The 15,920-nt window shown below is 38.5% G+C and overlaps 1 protein-coding gene across 4 annotated transcripts in view; it reads right to left on the bottom strand.

Annotated features, from left to right (window-relative positions):
• Nucleotides 1-15,920, bottom strand: part of PSD3 (pleckstrin and Sec7 domain containing 3) — a 796,552-nt gene that overhangs the window by 770,853 nt on the left and 9,779 nt on the right. The window lies entirely within an intron of this gene.

The raw sequence follows: 15,920 nt of genomic DNA, 5'->3' as shown, positions 1-15,920 counted from the left end.
CTGTGAGGGCTCAGATAACCAATGCCCCTGGAAGGGACAAACGGGGGTCTGGGGCTCTTCACAGTGGCTCCCCTAAACCAATGGTCTATCAGAAACCCAGAGCCTCAGATAACTCTAAATATAGAAGGAAAACTGGTTGACTTCTTTCTTGATACTAGAGCTACCTTTTCTGTCCTTTCCACTCCAAGCCAGCTATCCAAACACAGCATGACAATTAGAGGCATCTCGAGAAAATTTATAACTAAATTTTTCTCTTAGCCTCTGGGATACATATGGGGAAAACTAATTTTTTCTCATTCTTTCTTGATAATCCCAGAGAGCCTTACTCCCTTGCTAGGAAGGGACATTATAACTAAATTAGAGACTACAGTACTACCAACTCCAGAACAAATAAACAATTGTATGAGTTTTGGGGAATTACTGGATATTACAGGCTGTAAATACCAGGGTTCAGAAAACAGTTTGCCTGCTATATCAATTATTAAAGGAGACTCAATCCCACCTACTCTCCCAAGAAAATAAACTGGGGTCTGACTCATAGACACTGTCTCCAGCCCTTAAAATGGTTATAAACAGAGTAGGGCAATTACTATGAGCTCACAGAGCTAAAAGATCATTAAAACACAGCATCAGACCTTTCATTTAAGGAGTCACAAAACTTACCAAATGGCCCAAAGAATGTTTACTGAAAAAAAAAAATTGTCAAGGACAGTTCAGCAAGTAGTATCAGCCTGTAAAGTAAGTCTTAAAAGCAATCCTCTCTAGGGGCACCTGGGTGGCTCAGTCTGTTAAGTGTCCAACTTCAGCTCAGGTCATGATCTCACAGTTCGTGGGTTCGAGCCCTGTGTCAGGCTGTGCTGAACGCTTGCGCAGAGCCTGGAGCCTGCTTCGGATTCTGTGTCTCCTTCTCTCTCTGCCCCTTCCCCGTTTGCACTCTGCCTCATTCTGTCTCTTAAAAATAAATAAATGTAATAATAATAAAGAAAAGAAGTGTGTTAAAAACAATCCTCTCAACCACAAACTTTCTCTCCCAGGCAATCAAGGAACTGAAGGCTATCCAGGCTCACCTAAAAAATTGCAAATTAATAATGGTAAATGCCTGCCTTGACTCTTTCTCTAATAGAACTCCTGGCTCTTGGAAAAGTTTTACACCTCAAAGTAAAGCCAACTGGTTGGCTTCTGGTTATACTAGGCAAAACTCTAAATAACACCTCACAAGCATTAGATGCTTTAAAAACATTTTTTAAAATTAAGTTAAGGTCAAACTCTTGAAAATAGAGCCACCATTAATTAATACTCCTGCTCCTCCATCAGCTGGGTTATGAGTGATTCCCTGGCATATGTTGTGTACAAAGTCAGGGTCTCTCCTAGATTGTTTGACAGATTTGGAAACTGTGGACATTATCTTATGATGCCATCTTGTTGGTCGGTATAATCGTTGTGTTTTTCTCTTTTTGTCTGCTAAAGTTTATGCTGCCTCATGCCTGGTAGCCTTCCTGTAGAACCATACTGTGGGTGACTCAACTGACCCTTGGGTAGACTGTAACTGCTGTACTTCTACACCATCCCTTATCAGTTTGAAAAAGCCAGAACAGTCATCATCCCTGCTCCCTAAGAGCAGTTATAGGCCATATTCCAGGGGGAAATAAATAGGGAAAGGGTTAACATTAGGCAGGGAGAGATAGGGACCTTTAGGGAGGCAGACTGCAGCTGCAAGTGGGAGGCTAAAAAAGCAGATGGGGTTCTCCTCTTATAAAATCCTTTATGGGCACCCTCCCTGCCCCATTACCAAGTATTAAGGGGAGATCTAAATGAGATAGGCAATCTAACCCTAAGGTAACAGATGTGGGCCCTTGGCTCTACCCTAACCACCTTACACCACTGGGTTAGGGAATGATTACCTGTAACTCTGACACAGATACTGACCCCTTTATATAGGGGATGCAATATAGATAAACAAATGAAATGTCCAACTCCTAAAACCTCTCTGGAAGGGCCCATTCACTGTCATTTTGTCCACTCCTACTGCAGTAAAGGTAACTGAGGTGGGTCCCTGGATTCACCACAGCAGAGTGAAGCTGGCATCTCGAACTGGGAGTGTACTCCTGATCCATCAACACCGTGCAAACTGACCATACAGAAGCATGCTGCAACTCCAGAGGCTCTGGTATACTGCAGCCCTGCTTTAGTCACTCTGGAAGCTGACTAACCTACGCATGGCAGAAGCTTGAGGAATCGATGGTATGGTGAAACAAAAGACTGCCCTTATTTTCTATATCTGTTTCCTTATTGTGATGCAATGTGACCCCTGTGTCTCACTGTTATTGTGATTCCTGCTCTAGATTGACAGAGTCCACCCTGGCTGGTTGGAAGTGTGGTGAGAGGTTTCTGGTAGTACTCACCTTCCTTTTATGGATAGGATGCTTCGTTGATGCCAACATAGGAAAACAATGGCCACAGAGACTAGAAAATTAGAGGGTATTGAGGAGGCACCTTTTGGGATGAGCACTGGGTGTTGTATGGAAACCAATTTGGCAATAAATTTCATATATTGAAAACAATGAAAAAAAAAAGAAAATTAGATCCCCACACAACTTATAGTAAAACAAAATACCCCAGTCCTGCTACTGGGGTTTGGCTCCTCACAAATGTAATTATTGGAAAAAACTGTCTTGCCTGGTGGGGGAAAAGTTCATTTTTGTCTCTGTTAAAAACTTAACATGCTGGATTGGGAGAATAAATATTGTTAAAATGTCAATACTACCCAAAGCAATCTACACATTCAATGCAATACCAATAATAATTGCACCAGCATTCTTCTCAAAGCTAGAACAAACAATCCTGAAATTTGTATGGAATCACAAAAGACCCCAAATAGCCAAAGTAATATTGAAGAAGAAAACCAAAGCAGGAGGCATCACAATCCCAGATTTAGCCTCTACTACAAAGCTGTAATCATCAAGACAGCAGGGTATTGGCACAAACCAACGGAATAGGATAGAGACTCCAGAATTAGACCCACAAATGTATGGCCAACTAATATTTGACAAAGCAGGAAAGAGTATCCAACGGAAAAAAGACAGTCTCTTTAACAAATGGTGCTGGAAGAAATGGACAGCAACATGCAGAAGAATGAAACTAGACCACTTTCCTTACACCATTCACAAAAATAAACTCAAAATGGATGAAAGACCTGAAAGTGAGACAGGAAACCATCAAAACCCTAGAGGAGAAAGCAGGAAAAAACCTCTTTGACCTCAGCCTCAGCAATGTCTTGACACATCTCCAAAAGCAAGGGAATTAAAAGCAAAAATGAACTATTGGGACCTCATCAAGATAAAAATCTTCTGCACTGCAAAGGAAACAATCAACAAAACTAAAAGGCAACTGACGGAATGGGAAAATATATTTGCAAATGACATCTCAGACAAAGGGCTAGTATCCAAAATCTATAAAGAACTCACCAAACTCCACACCTGAGAAACAAATAATACAGTGAAGAAATGGGCAAAAGACATGAATACACACTTCTCTAAAGAAGACATCCAGATGGCCAACTGGCACATGAACAGATGCTCAACATCACTCCTCATCAGGGAAAAACAAATCAAAACCACACTGATATATCACCTCACACCAGTCAGAGTGGCTAAAATGAACAAATCAGGAGACTATAGATGCTGGCAAGGATGTGGAGAAATGGGAACCTTGCACTGTTGGTGGGAATGCAAACTGGTACACCCACTCCAGAAAACAGTGTGGAGGTTCCTCAAAAAATTAAAAATAGAACTACCCTATGACCCAGCAATAACACTGCTAGGAATTTACCCAAGGGATATAGGAGTGCTGATGCATAGGGGCAATTGTACCCCAATGTTTATAGCAGCACTTTCAACAATAGCCAAATTATGGAAAGAGCCTAAATGTCCATCAACTGATGAATGGATAAAGAAGATGTGGTTTATATATACAATGGAATACTACTTGACAATGAGAAAGAATGAAATCTGGCCATTTGCATCAATGTGGATGGAACTGGAGGGTATTATGCTAAGTGAAATAAGTCATATAGAGAAAGACAGATGCCATATGTTTTCATTCATATGTGGATCCTCAGAAACTTAACAGAAGACCATCGGGGAAGGGAAGGGGGGGAAAGTTACAGTGAGGGAGGGAGGCAAACCATAAGACACTCTTAAGGACTGAGAACAAACTAAGAGGTTGGGGGAAAGGGGAAAGTGGGTGATGGGCAGGGAGGAGGGCATTTGTTGGGATGAGCACTGGGTAGTGTATGGAAACCAATCTGACAATAAATTATATCTAAAAAAATAAAAATAAATAAAAATAAATAAAAACTTAACATGCTTAGGTCAAAGATTTTATAACTCAACTGCCTGGCAAACCCAGTGGTGGGGGACCCCAGATCTTCTAGAACCGGATTCCCCTGCCCCCTTGTCTAACTTCTCTCCTCTCTGAGAGGCCTGAGACAATGTCAATGCAGCCATCAAATGGCAGGCCCCAGGTAGACTATACTAGCTATGTGGAAGGACAGCCTATACAGTACTTCCCTCAGGCTGGTCAGGATCATATGTGCTGGAAACTATTTGTCCATCTTTCTTCCTGCTCCCACTTAGAGGAAAACATTTGGGGGTTCAAGTGTGTGGGGACAGGGAGACTAAAAAAAAAAAAAACAGTGTGCTTTACAAATTGACAGTTAAAAAGATAATAAATGGCCTCTGAGAGTATAATCCAATATTATGGCCCTGTCACCTGGGCAGAGGATGGGTCCTGGAGCTACGGCACTCCCATTTACACGCTAAACCACATAATCAGACTACAAGCAGCTATAAAAAATTATAACCAATAAAATGCCAGAGCTCTTAACTTACTAGCCAAGCAGCAAACCAAAATGCACAATGCTATCTATCAAAATCGCTTGACTTTAGATTACCTGCTTGCTTCTGATGGAGAAGTTTGTAAAAAGTTTAACGTAAGCAACTGCTGCCTGCAGTAAATAATTTATCCTTTTGTCAAACCTAAGAAATTTTGTTATAATGCAGTTTACTAAATAAACCATTTGGCTGAGAACACTTATAAAAATATAGCTACAATATTTCAGTTTTTGCATCATTAAACTTGTAGTACAGAGATACAATCAATCAATTAATAATTTAATGCCTACTAGCGGGAGCCTGGGTGGCTCAGTAGGTTAAGCATCTGACTCTTGGTTTTGGCTCAGGTCATGATCTCATGGTTTGTGGGTTTGAGCCCCACATCAGGCTCTGTGCTGACAGCTGCAGAGCCTGCTTGGGCATCTCTCTTTCTCTCTCTCTGTCCCTCTCTCTGCACTTCCCGTTTGTTCATGCTTTCTCTCTCTCTCAAAAGAAATAAATAAACATTAAAAATAATTATAATAATAAATAAAAAATCATATATATATTGGCTTTTGCATGTGGTGTTTGCATATAGCTGTTTTTAAGCTACATTTTGGAGACAGTAGTATTAAGAGTTACATTGTTTTGAGCACACACCACTGGGCAATAAAGAAAGGAACATGGGGGCGTCTGGGTGGCTAAGTCTGTTGAGTGCCTGACTTCAGCTAAGGTCATGGTCTCATGGTTCAGGAGTTCAAGCCCAGCATCAGGTTCTGCACTGACAGTGCAAAGCCTGCTTGGGATTCTCTCTCTCCTCTCTCTCTGTCCCTCCCCAACTTGTGCCTTCTCTCTGTTTCTCAAAATAAATAAATAAACTTAAAAAAAAAAGAACCTGAAAATTTTGTGGGAAAATTAGAGGAGACTTCAGTTTTAGATTGAGAAAAAAGAATAAAGAAAAAAATAGAGAAAAAGGTGAGGTTGAATAAGCTGGAAAATATAACAGACTAGGTCTATTCTAGTCATAGCTATAAAATAAAAGGTTTCTCATATGCAGCTGAACAACCAGTTTATGACTTCATAGTCATTTTATATATGAGAAGAAGAAGCGGGGGTGTAAGGGAGAATGAGGAGGTAGAACAATACGGATCAAAAATGAAGGGAGGGAAAGAGGCAAAGACTAAAAGGACTTCCTGGCTCTCTGTGCCTCTCCCTGGTGGCAACTGTTGCACCAGCACTCCATATCTGCTTGAGAGGGGAAGGGAAGCAATCCAGATGAGGCAGCTCAAAGAAAGAACGTGCTTGACAATCATAACCAAATGCAATGTTACTGATTTGTTTTCCCAGGTTTTCCCCTAAGATTACTTAGTTAACATAGGCCCAGGTCTACACAGTAGGGATTGTTTAGCTCTTGTAGCCCCAAGCTGCATGTTACAGGGGACCAAATGTTTGGAAAGAAAAATATGTGGGTACTTCTGCTACTATGTGTGTTTAATACTCAAAGCAATTCCATTGTTCATAAGCCTCTGCATAACAATAGTCAGAGCTAACAGTCCCATAAAAGCAGAGTCCATGTGCACTGTGGGGCTTTTCTTCCTCTGGTGGCATGCGTCTACCAGCCTCTGCTGGATAGGCTTCCACAGACAAACCCTTGGTTCAGTTATGGTGGGGCCATCTTTGCTCACCTTTTTTACAGTGTGTGAGCTTTTGCTTGCCACAGCTCCTCAAGCTCTTATCTCTTTTGACACTTGGGCTTTTAAAAAGTTGAATTAGCACATATTAAATATTAAAAGAGAATGTTAGAAGAAGAGTGGTGGCCTTCAAAAATCATAACCATTTAAATTTTTTTTTTAAGTCAGGCAAAACCAATAAAAACATATTGTGGGGCACTCTTACACCATTTCTTTGAATAGTAACTTGGGGAATTTGAATTGTGTTTAAATTCCAAAAGTAAAGTGTCCAGAGAAAGACACTTGATTTGGCTGTTGATCAGCTGACACTTGATCAGCATGTGCTCATTTAATCCTGTCATCAGGGCAGATGACCATTAATTGAATATTGTGATGTCAAATAGGCCACCCGGATTGAAAATGTAGGTGGACTGCTGATTAGACAGGCTTTGTATATAAATGGATCTGGCTTCAGCAATAGCCATCTGACATCAAATCTCATGGTCTGTTTACAAAGGCAAAACCAGAGAGAGTTGTCCCATAGCAGCAAATAACTGAGAAAAAGGTGATTCGTTTTGTCTCAGGTGTTTTATACATACTATGTTATACTTTTGAGGTTACAGGGAATAGTTGGTTTTTAAAATACATTTTTTCTCAGTATGTGTTCTTCATCAAAAATTGAAATTCCCACATTTAATCTTTTAGTGTCTCTTGCATATGCCAAAGCAAAAATAGAAACTAATTTAAATCACCATGTATAATATTCATGTTGTAACATTATAATTAGAGCAGTGGTTCTCAAAGTGCAGTCTCTGTATAAGTAGCATCAGCATCACCTGGGAACTTGTTAGGAATGCAAATTCTCAGGCTTCCCCAGGACCACTGAGTCAGAAACTCTGGAGGTGAGGCCTAGCAATCAGTATGGAACAAGCCCTCCAATTGATTCAAGGCAAAGTTTGAGAAAAACATTCTCATTATTTATTACTGCTTACAGTGAAATCATTATAAATTGAGCAAAAGGAAACTACCGAACTGCACATTCTTTTTGTCTGTTCTCACATCTGCTATTCAGCAAGATGGATAATTTTGGAACTGTGTTCATATGTATCTAAAACATAAATCCTAGATTCATTCCACTGGAAAGAGAATTATGAGATGATAGATTCCCTCCTGTTTGCCATTCAATTTCTAAGAAGCAATAGATACTGAAAAAAAATTTGCAGCTGAGTTGCAAACATTGTAGATTATTCAAAAGGATGGATGTTATGTAGTTTAAGACTCCGGATGGCGTTTCATTAGACTGAGCAGTTTAAACTCCCAAGTAATTAGTGAGTACCTTGATCAAAAATAAATGTGAAGCAAAACTAAACACAAAGGAATAAATGTTCTGTTTGGGTATAAATGGATGGAAATATTTTTGGAGATTAAATGAAAGAACAAACAATATATAATATCATTAGCATAATCAATCCTTTCCCACCCAAGCACTTCCATTTTAAATTAAAACTTTTATTTCAGTGTAAACCCTCGAAACTATCTAGCATATACAAAACTAAAAAATAAGGCAAAGAAAAGAGTCTTCTGATCATTCTTTACAATCTAAAAGAATGACTGTAAATAAATGTCCCTTGGAGAATTATCAAAAGTGTCCACATTCCTCTAAAAATTAAGTGTCAAAGAAGGAAAACCAAGGGACTGTTTGAACCTGAGAAAATCGGTATCTTTACTTCCTTCAAAAAAACCCCCTAGTACATTGAGCTTGTAATGAGTGCTAGAAATAAACTTTATTAACACCTGTGAATAGTGCAACATTAAATGAATTTTGAAACTCTTAAAACTCTCAACTACTTCTCTAGGGTCATAAGTTTCCCTCTTTACTGATACCATGGGGCCAGAGAGGACCTTGGAAATTCTTAGAGCTTTTGTGATAGGTTTTCTGCTCTCCTTCTCCCTCGGGGTCATGAGATGCATCTTACACTATGTTTCATACTTCTTTGCTATTTTACAAGTTTTTCTCTTTCAGTTTACTATGTGAACAACTTTTGTCATCTGTTTCCTCTGTTCATTAGAAGGAAGTTGAATGTGCAGTTAGGGGGAGGGAGAGTTTAACAGTTTCCAGTAAAATAGTCCCATGAGCAAGAAGGAAGGGCAGAAAAGAAAAAAAGTAGAAAAGGAAGAAAGACTTTGCTGAAATGAGAAGTAGGCAAGTAAATACAGTGTCCACATACAAATCTGTAGCATAAGTGAGTCATCTAACTTTGGAGAAGCTGTTAAGGGGAATATACCCAGACTACAGGAAAGTTTCACTGAGTGATTTCCTGGACATTTCTCATAGTGAAGAGATACTGTGTAACTTGTAACATATACCATAATTTTCTAAATAATAGATACAGTACTTGTGCATCAATACTTTATGCAATGACTCTTCACTAGAATGAAATGTGCTGCCATGTCCTTCACTGAGAGACCAGACTCATACAGGCGCATGGACGGAAGGTAGCATCATGTAGTGCAAATGCTCACTTGAGTTAATCTGAAGAGTCCAGACGCAAGATCTGCTCCAAGTTTTCACATATTTTCATAAAGACCCTCTTTTGTTCTGATCCACTTCAGTAAGCCAAAACATGACAAAGAGAATGACCAAGGCCTTTGCCAAAGGTGTCTTCTTTCCTGTATTAGGGCAAGGCAGGAAGGAAAACAAAAATAGCAACTTCTGGATGTGAGTGTGATATTTTTGAAACATTATAATTTCTGTAATCCCATAGGGAAGAAGAGAAAATGGAAACCAATGAGTGATCCATGCCTTAAAGTGTCACTGGAAAGAACACAGTAGGAGCCATTGCCAAGCCACCTCCTCAATCCTGACGAAAATCAACCCCAGGACAGAACCATGGGTGACATTTAAGGGTGAGACTAGTAAGAGGAGAAGAGAGCTGCTTCACAAATCCAGGGGAGGAGTTTCAGAAGGGAGGGCTGCGGTAAGGTCCAGTTAGCTGACCACTCAGAAGGAGATTGGATTTGAAATCACAGATGATCCTTGCTATGACAAATTCAGTTGAGTGATGAGGATGGAAATCAAGTTGAAAGTCACATGAGAGATGAAGAAGCAGTGATTGTAGAAAACTCTATCAAGAAGTTGGCAATGAAACAAAGCAGAGGAAAAGGGAGGTAATTGGATGGAGACTGTGACCTTAAAGAAGGCTTTTGTGCAAGGTTAACACTTGTACACATTTATAGGCAGGGAGAAAGGAAAAACTAGAGAAATTGAGTACAAAAATTAATAACATAAATCCCAGAGAAGGTGGGAAAAAGAGAGATTATTAGCAAAGTTGAAAAAATGGTTTTGGGAAAGAAATGAAGGATTTCTTTTCTTCTAAGATAGGAGGGAGAATAAGATGGGTAAACATATGGTGTTAACTTTGGAAGCAGACAAGAGGGAAATTGCGGCATGATGGTCCTTCATATCTTCTTTTCTGAATAAGCTAGGAAGCCAGGCTCTCTGCAGACATGGCTAGTGGAGATGAAAATGGGGGTAAACTGAGTTTACATACAGATGTTATGAACACTGGTCTCTAGGGACCAAAGCTTATTAAAGAAAGAAAAATTGTAAAATAAATAAGTAAATAAGTAAGAAGTTTCTTCCTCTACTCATTACATTATCATTTCAAAATGATACTTTGAAATAAGGAGAAAAATGATATCCAAGCGGGAGCAGAAGTAATCATTGGCACCACTTTTGTCTAAAAGAGAAATCACAGCTGATTGAGACAGATCTCAAAATGGGATGTGGTTATCTCAGTTGTTCCCATAGGGGACAAAAGTAACATTGGTCCACGGCAAAGTGATTTTTATCTTCACTCTTGGACTCTTTCAGTCCTAACTGTGGAGAAAGCCTGTCATAACCCTACCGCAGGTGTCAATGGCTGGCTTGCTTGGCTCAAAAGGGGAAAGCTGCCCCAAGTGTTGCACTTAAATCCCTTTCAAGGTTCTAATTTCCAGCTTCTGCCAAGGAAAGAGGAACACGATGCCAAAATCTACTGCAAGCCAAAGGAAACAAACAAATCTCAGGTCACATACACTGCTTTCTGGCTGTTTCCTACAAATCTCAGAAAACAGTAAGCTCTAAGCTACAGTTTTATTAGAAATGTGAAAACATTCAGCTTACCATATGGACACTGACCCAATGTGTACAAACCTTTATAAAATATTAAGCCTGAAAATGTGTGCTATCACAAAAGTTTTAAGTATATACATAATATCACAGAACACTGGTTATATGTTTCCAATCAAGAAGCTGAGCTGCCACAGGTAAAAAGGGATGAAAGTTGAGACACAGGTGAGCAATGCATACTTTCCAGCTAAGAAGTAATACATTTAGTTATAATCCAGCCAATCATTCTTTTCTAAAAATATAGTAAGAGAGGAAAAATATTTATTAACTCTTGAATAACCACATAAGCTGATAAAGAGCAAGATTTAAAGAAACTCAAACATCCACGTATAATGGATACCTGGGTACCGGATACTCTGAACTAGAATTCAAGCTTCCTAGTTCTGACTTTAAGAAAAGACTCACTGAGCCTTTTATTAAGATCAGAAATATAATCTATTCTTGTATATCACAATATATTATATATGCAACAATCTTGCCGGACAAGAAAGCTTATTAGTTCTTTATTCTTTTTTTAATGTTTATTTATTTACTTTGAGAGAGAGAGAAAGATAGAGAGCGAGCAGGGGAGGGGCAGAGAGAGAGGGAGACCTCTCCCTGAATCTTCTTTTCAAGGAGAAAGTTACTGTTCTTCCTCTCTGCTCTCAAACCCTAAGTGTTTTCTTCCTTATGGTTAGCAGAACCAAATAAAGAAACAGCAACAACAAAAATCCCATGGTATACACTACATTTTCCTTTGTCTTTCTTTTGTTCTATCATAAAAGAGTTGCCCAGGCAATTAAGTTACTAACTTCCTTTGAATGCCTCCCTTCTTTATTTTCAAACTGTATGTTGTATCAAATATTTCTTTGCTTAACTTTGATACTCTTACTCTTAAGAGAGTTCTTTTTTCTTTTCTAGTTTTACAGAGATATAACTGACATACAGCACAGCATAAGTTTAGGGTGTACAACATTGTAATTTGACTTAAATAGATCATGAAATGATTAAGAGACTTCTTTTATTTTTAATTTTTTTTAATGTTTTATTTAAGACAGAGACAGAGCATGAGTGGGATGGGGCAGAGAGGGAGGGAGACACAGAATCTGAAGCAGGCTCCAGGCTCTGAGCTGACAGCACAGAGCCCGATGCAGGGCTCGAATTCACGAACCATGAGATCATGACCTGGGCCAAAGTCAGATGCTCCATCGACCAAGCCACCCAGGCGCCCTTTAAGAGACTTCTTAAATGTCAAGCTTTTTTTTTTCATGAAGATTTTAAGATCAAACAACACACAAAAGCTGTTTTTGGCCAAGCTATCCAGTAGTTTCTTAAAATATCTTTTTAGAAAAAAATAATTTAAACCATTTTGTTACACATTCCTTTTTTTCCCACCATCAAACTTGTTGACTATTTCCATTTTCACCCATGAGTATATTAAAGCAATTTTATATTTCTCAAAATTTATTTATTGAAGCAACTTCATTTTTATTTCTAGTCATTTGAAGTCCCTACCTTATAAGATAGTTGTGAAAATTATATGATTAATATTAATTAATTACATGTATATAAAACACTTAGGAAAGTGCCTACGGTAAATAAGTGCTATAAAAATGTTAGCTGCTCACTTTCAACAATAGCCAAATTATGGAAAGAGCCTAAATGTCCATCAACTGATGAATGGATAAAGAAATTGTGGTTTATATACACAATGGAATACTACGTGGCAATGAGAAAGAATGAAATATGGCCTTTTGTAGCAACATGGATGGAACTGGAGAGTGTTATGCTAAGTGAAATAAGTCATATAGAGAAAGGATGCCATATGTTTTCACCCTTATGTGGATCCTGAGAAACTTAACAGAAGTCCATGGGGGAGGGGAAGAAAAAAAAGAGGTTAAAGAGGGAGGGAGCCAAACATAAGAGACTCTTAAAAACTGAGAATAAACTGAGTGTTGATGGGGGATGGGAGGGAAGGGAGGGTGAGTGATGGGTATTGAGGAGGGCACCTTTTGGGATGAGCACTGGGTGTTGTATGGAAACCAATTTGACAATAAATTTCATATTTTAAAAAATGTTAGCTGCTATTAGTATCTTTTTAAGAGTTATTAAGAAAACATTGATTATCTATTTTGATGATTGGCCTGTATTTTCTGCCTAAGAAATCTATGCTTGTTTGTTTGTTTGTTTTCTCAGAGAAGTCATTTGAAAGATAAAAGTGTTTAAGATATTAAACTCCTTGTTTAAAAGTGAGCAGAGATTGTGGCTAACTAAAAATTTGCTATCAAAACTTCAGACATATGTAAGTATATGGGAAAGAAAAAAATGTAATGCTAAATATGAGGTTTAAGCTACAGAGGGACTTTGTTTGCTATCATCTCCTAAATAGATTCCTCAAATTCTAAACTATCAGTTTATGCTGATGTTTCATCCAACAAAATATTGAGATCATATCATTCATGAACTTGCCTGAAGTATGGCTCCAGTAAAACCGTGTGAGTGATAGTCTGCTTTTTTATAATAGTTATAAAATATAAAATTTTGTAAAAATCATAAAATATTGTAGCATTTTACTACATTGTGCAGATTATATAGTCTTTGGAGTGCAGGGAGTAGGAAATGAAACTTTCATAAGTGGGGATTGCATGGTACACTGTAAAAGAACATGTCTCAGAAAGTACATGTCTCATTCAAACTATAGGTGTGCTACCTCCAGGAGCACACCTAGGAAGAAACCAAACAGCTTTGGAAGCCCAAGCATGTGGTCTGTCACTTGAATGGTGGGGATTTTTTTCCCTGTGAATGTCTACTGATTACATTTAAGTGTTTCAAAAGAAACTAACTAAAGACTTCATGTAAATTTTTAAAAATTCAATTCTTGAAAGAAAAATATAAAATAACCCAATCACTTTGAAAATTAACAACTCATGATGCAGAACCTTACTTAAAAACAAAATAATCTAGGAATCCTTGGGTGGCTCAGTTGGTTAAGTGTCCAGCTTCAGCTCAGGTCATGATCTTGAGGTCTGTGAGTTTGAGCCCCATGTGCTGACAGTTCAGAGCCTGGAGCCTGCTTTGGATTCTGTGTCTTCCTCTCTCTCTGCCCCTCCCCTGCTTGTGCATGCATACTCTCCCTCTCTCTCTCAAAAGTAAATAAACATTAAAAAAATAATAATCTAAAATATATTTAGAAAGGCAAAGAGGGTCACAAACCATTGCAATATCTAAGATTTTGAAAACTAGTATTTTCTGACTTGGGAGTGATTATCAAACTCACTAAGAAAGCATGTTGTTAATGAATATTTATTGACATGGAAAGATGTTCATGATATTTTGGAAAGTAGAAAAAACCCAGGATGTACAAAATAATTCACATTTATTTCTTTATTTGCAAATAGGTATAAATAATGTCTAGAAGTTTCTATATAAAGATATTAATACTGGTTATCTCCGGGTGGAAACCAGACAATATTTATTCATCCTCTATTATGTGTGGGCACTTGTCATGTTATTTATCCTTATAATAACTCTGTGAAGTGCTGAAGGCCTACAGTGTAGGGACCAATGTAGGCGAGCAAGCATATTGTTTTGCACAAATTGCCATTTAGTAAATGATGGGTATTTTTTATTATCATCTTATTATTTTAATATTATTTATTATTTTATAGATTATCTTTGTTTTGTAAATTGAGACAGCATAGGTGAAATGGCACAAGGGCCATTTCAGTCAGACTGCCCAGGTTTGAATCTTTGCTGTTAGTTGGGTCACCTTGGGCAGGTCATTTAATCTCTGATATTCAGCTTCTTCACTCATTAAATGATCACAGTGATAGCAATTATAGTTACTTCATAGGATAGTTGTGGGAATTAATAAATTAATCCATATAATGTGCTTAGAACAGTGTCTGGTGTATAGCAAGCACTCAATAAATGTTGGCTTTTATTCTCACTTAATCTTCATAATGAATCCATATGGGGGTATAATCATTTTAATTTTAAAGATGAGAAGATTGAAACTCAGAGAGGGTGAATAATGGAATGATGGTTGCTGAGAGTAAAGACATCTGAAAATATGAGTCACTGAATGGGTATCCAGGAATAAGACAAAGGGCTCAGCAGCTGGGTTGTAAAAAGAACTGAAGAGGCACCAGGGATGAGTTTTTGCCAGTTTCCTGTCCATGCGTATGGTGAATAATGCCCACACATATGCATATATACATCTGCATTATGCTCCTGGGGTCCTTCTTGAAGGTCATGGTGAAGCAATAGGATCAGGGAAAGTACCTGGTCTTGGGATTGAATCCTTGCTCCACCACTAGTTAAGTGAGTCTAACGTCTACAACCTCTCTGAGTCGAAGATCCTTCACTTAGCAAAAAGGGGTCATAACATCCACCTCATGAAGTCAGTATAAATTAAATTAAAAACAGCTACCATATAATGAATGCCAGGTGTGCAAAAGGCACCATACAAGTTACTTTACATAAATTCCATAGTAAGCTGTCAAAAAATGCTAGTTTCCCTCTCCACCGTCCTTCCCTTTCCCAGTTGAATGTCACATACACATAAATAATGGTTCTTTCTTTCCTAATGCTAATCAGGGAGACATTTTATTCATTCACAGTTCACCCAGCTTGGTTCATTCAGCTGCCCCTGGGCCTCCAGTACCAGGCCAAGCACTGGACGGTGAGAAGGAAAACCCATCATCCCACCTCTGGAGTGGAATTCAGTCTAGTTAGGGGAAGTCACATATGTCAGTCAAGTACAATGTGATGCAGGACACCCGTGACAGGCACATGTTATTTTTTAAGGGTTAATAGCATTTCATTCCAAGCTGCAAACTCTCCCTGAATAAACCTTTCCTCCTTCTGCTTTCTGCTACCAGAGAATATCGTTTCTGAGTTTTGTGACCATTGCAAGGATCATTAGCACCTGTCTCACTTTCTAGGAACATCTCCTCCCATTCAACAGTGGTTTTTCTCTTCCTTCAGACTTCTCTGTTGCAGCAAAAGGGAACAGTATCATGTTTCTCCTGCACATAACTTCTTTTCCCCGCTTTAAAACCTCTCTCAAGGGCTGGAAACTATAGAAGCTATAAATTAGGTCAAAGGATCCAGAACACAACACTAAGAAGAAAACAGCTGGGGAAGTGTGACCCAAGATCTGTATGTTTCTAATATGTACATGCTTCCAGGGTGACCAAAAGGGATGAAAAGTTTTTTTTAAGTTGA

This window comes from Panthera uncia, chromosome B1 (genome assembly GCF_023721935.1).
Source record: "Panthera uncia isolate 11264 chromosome B1, Puncia_PCG_1.0, whole genome shotgun sequence".
Classification (NCBI taxonomy): Eukaryota; Metazoa; Chordata; class Mammalia; order Carnivora; family Felidae; genus Panthera; species Panthera uncia.
Note: the sequence above shows the minus strand (reverse complement) of the source record. Positions and strands in the feature narration are given on the sequence as shown.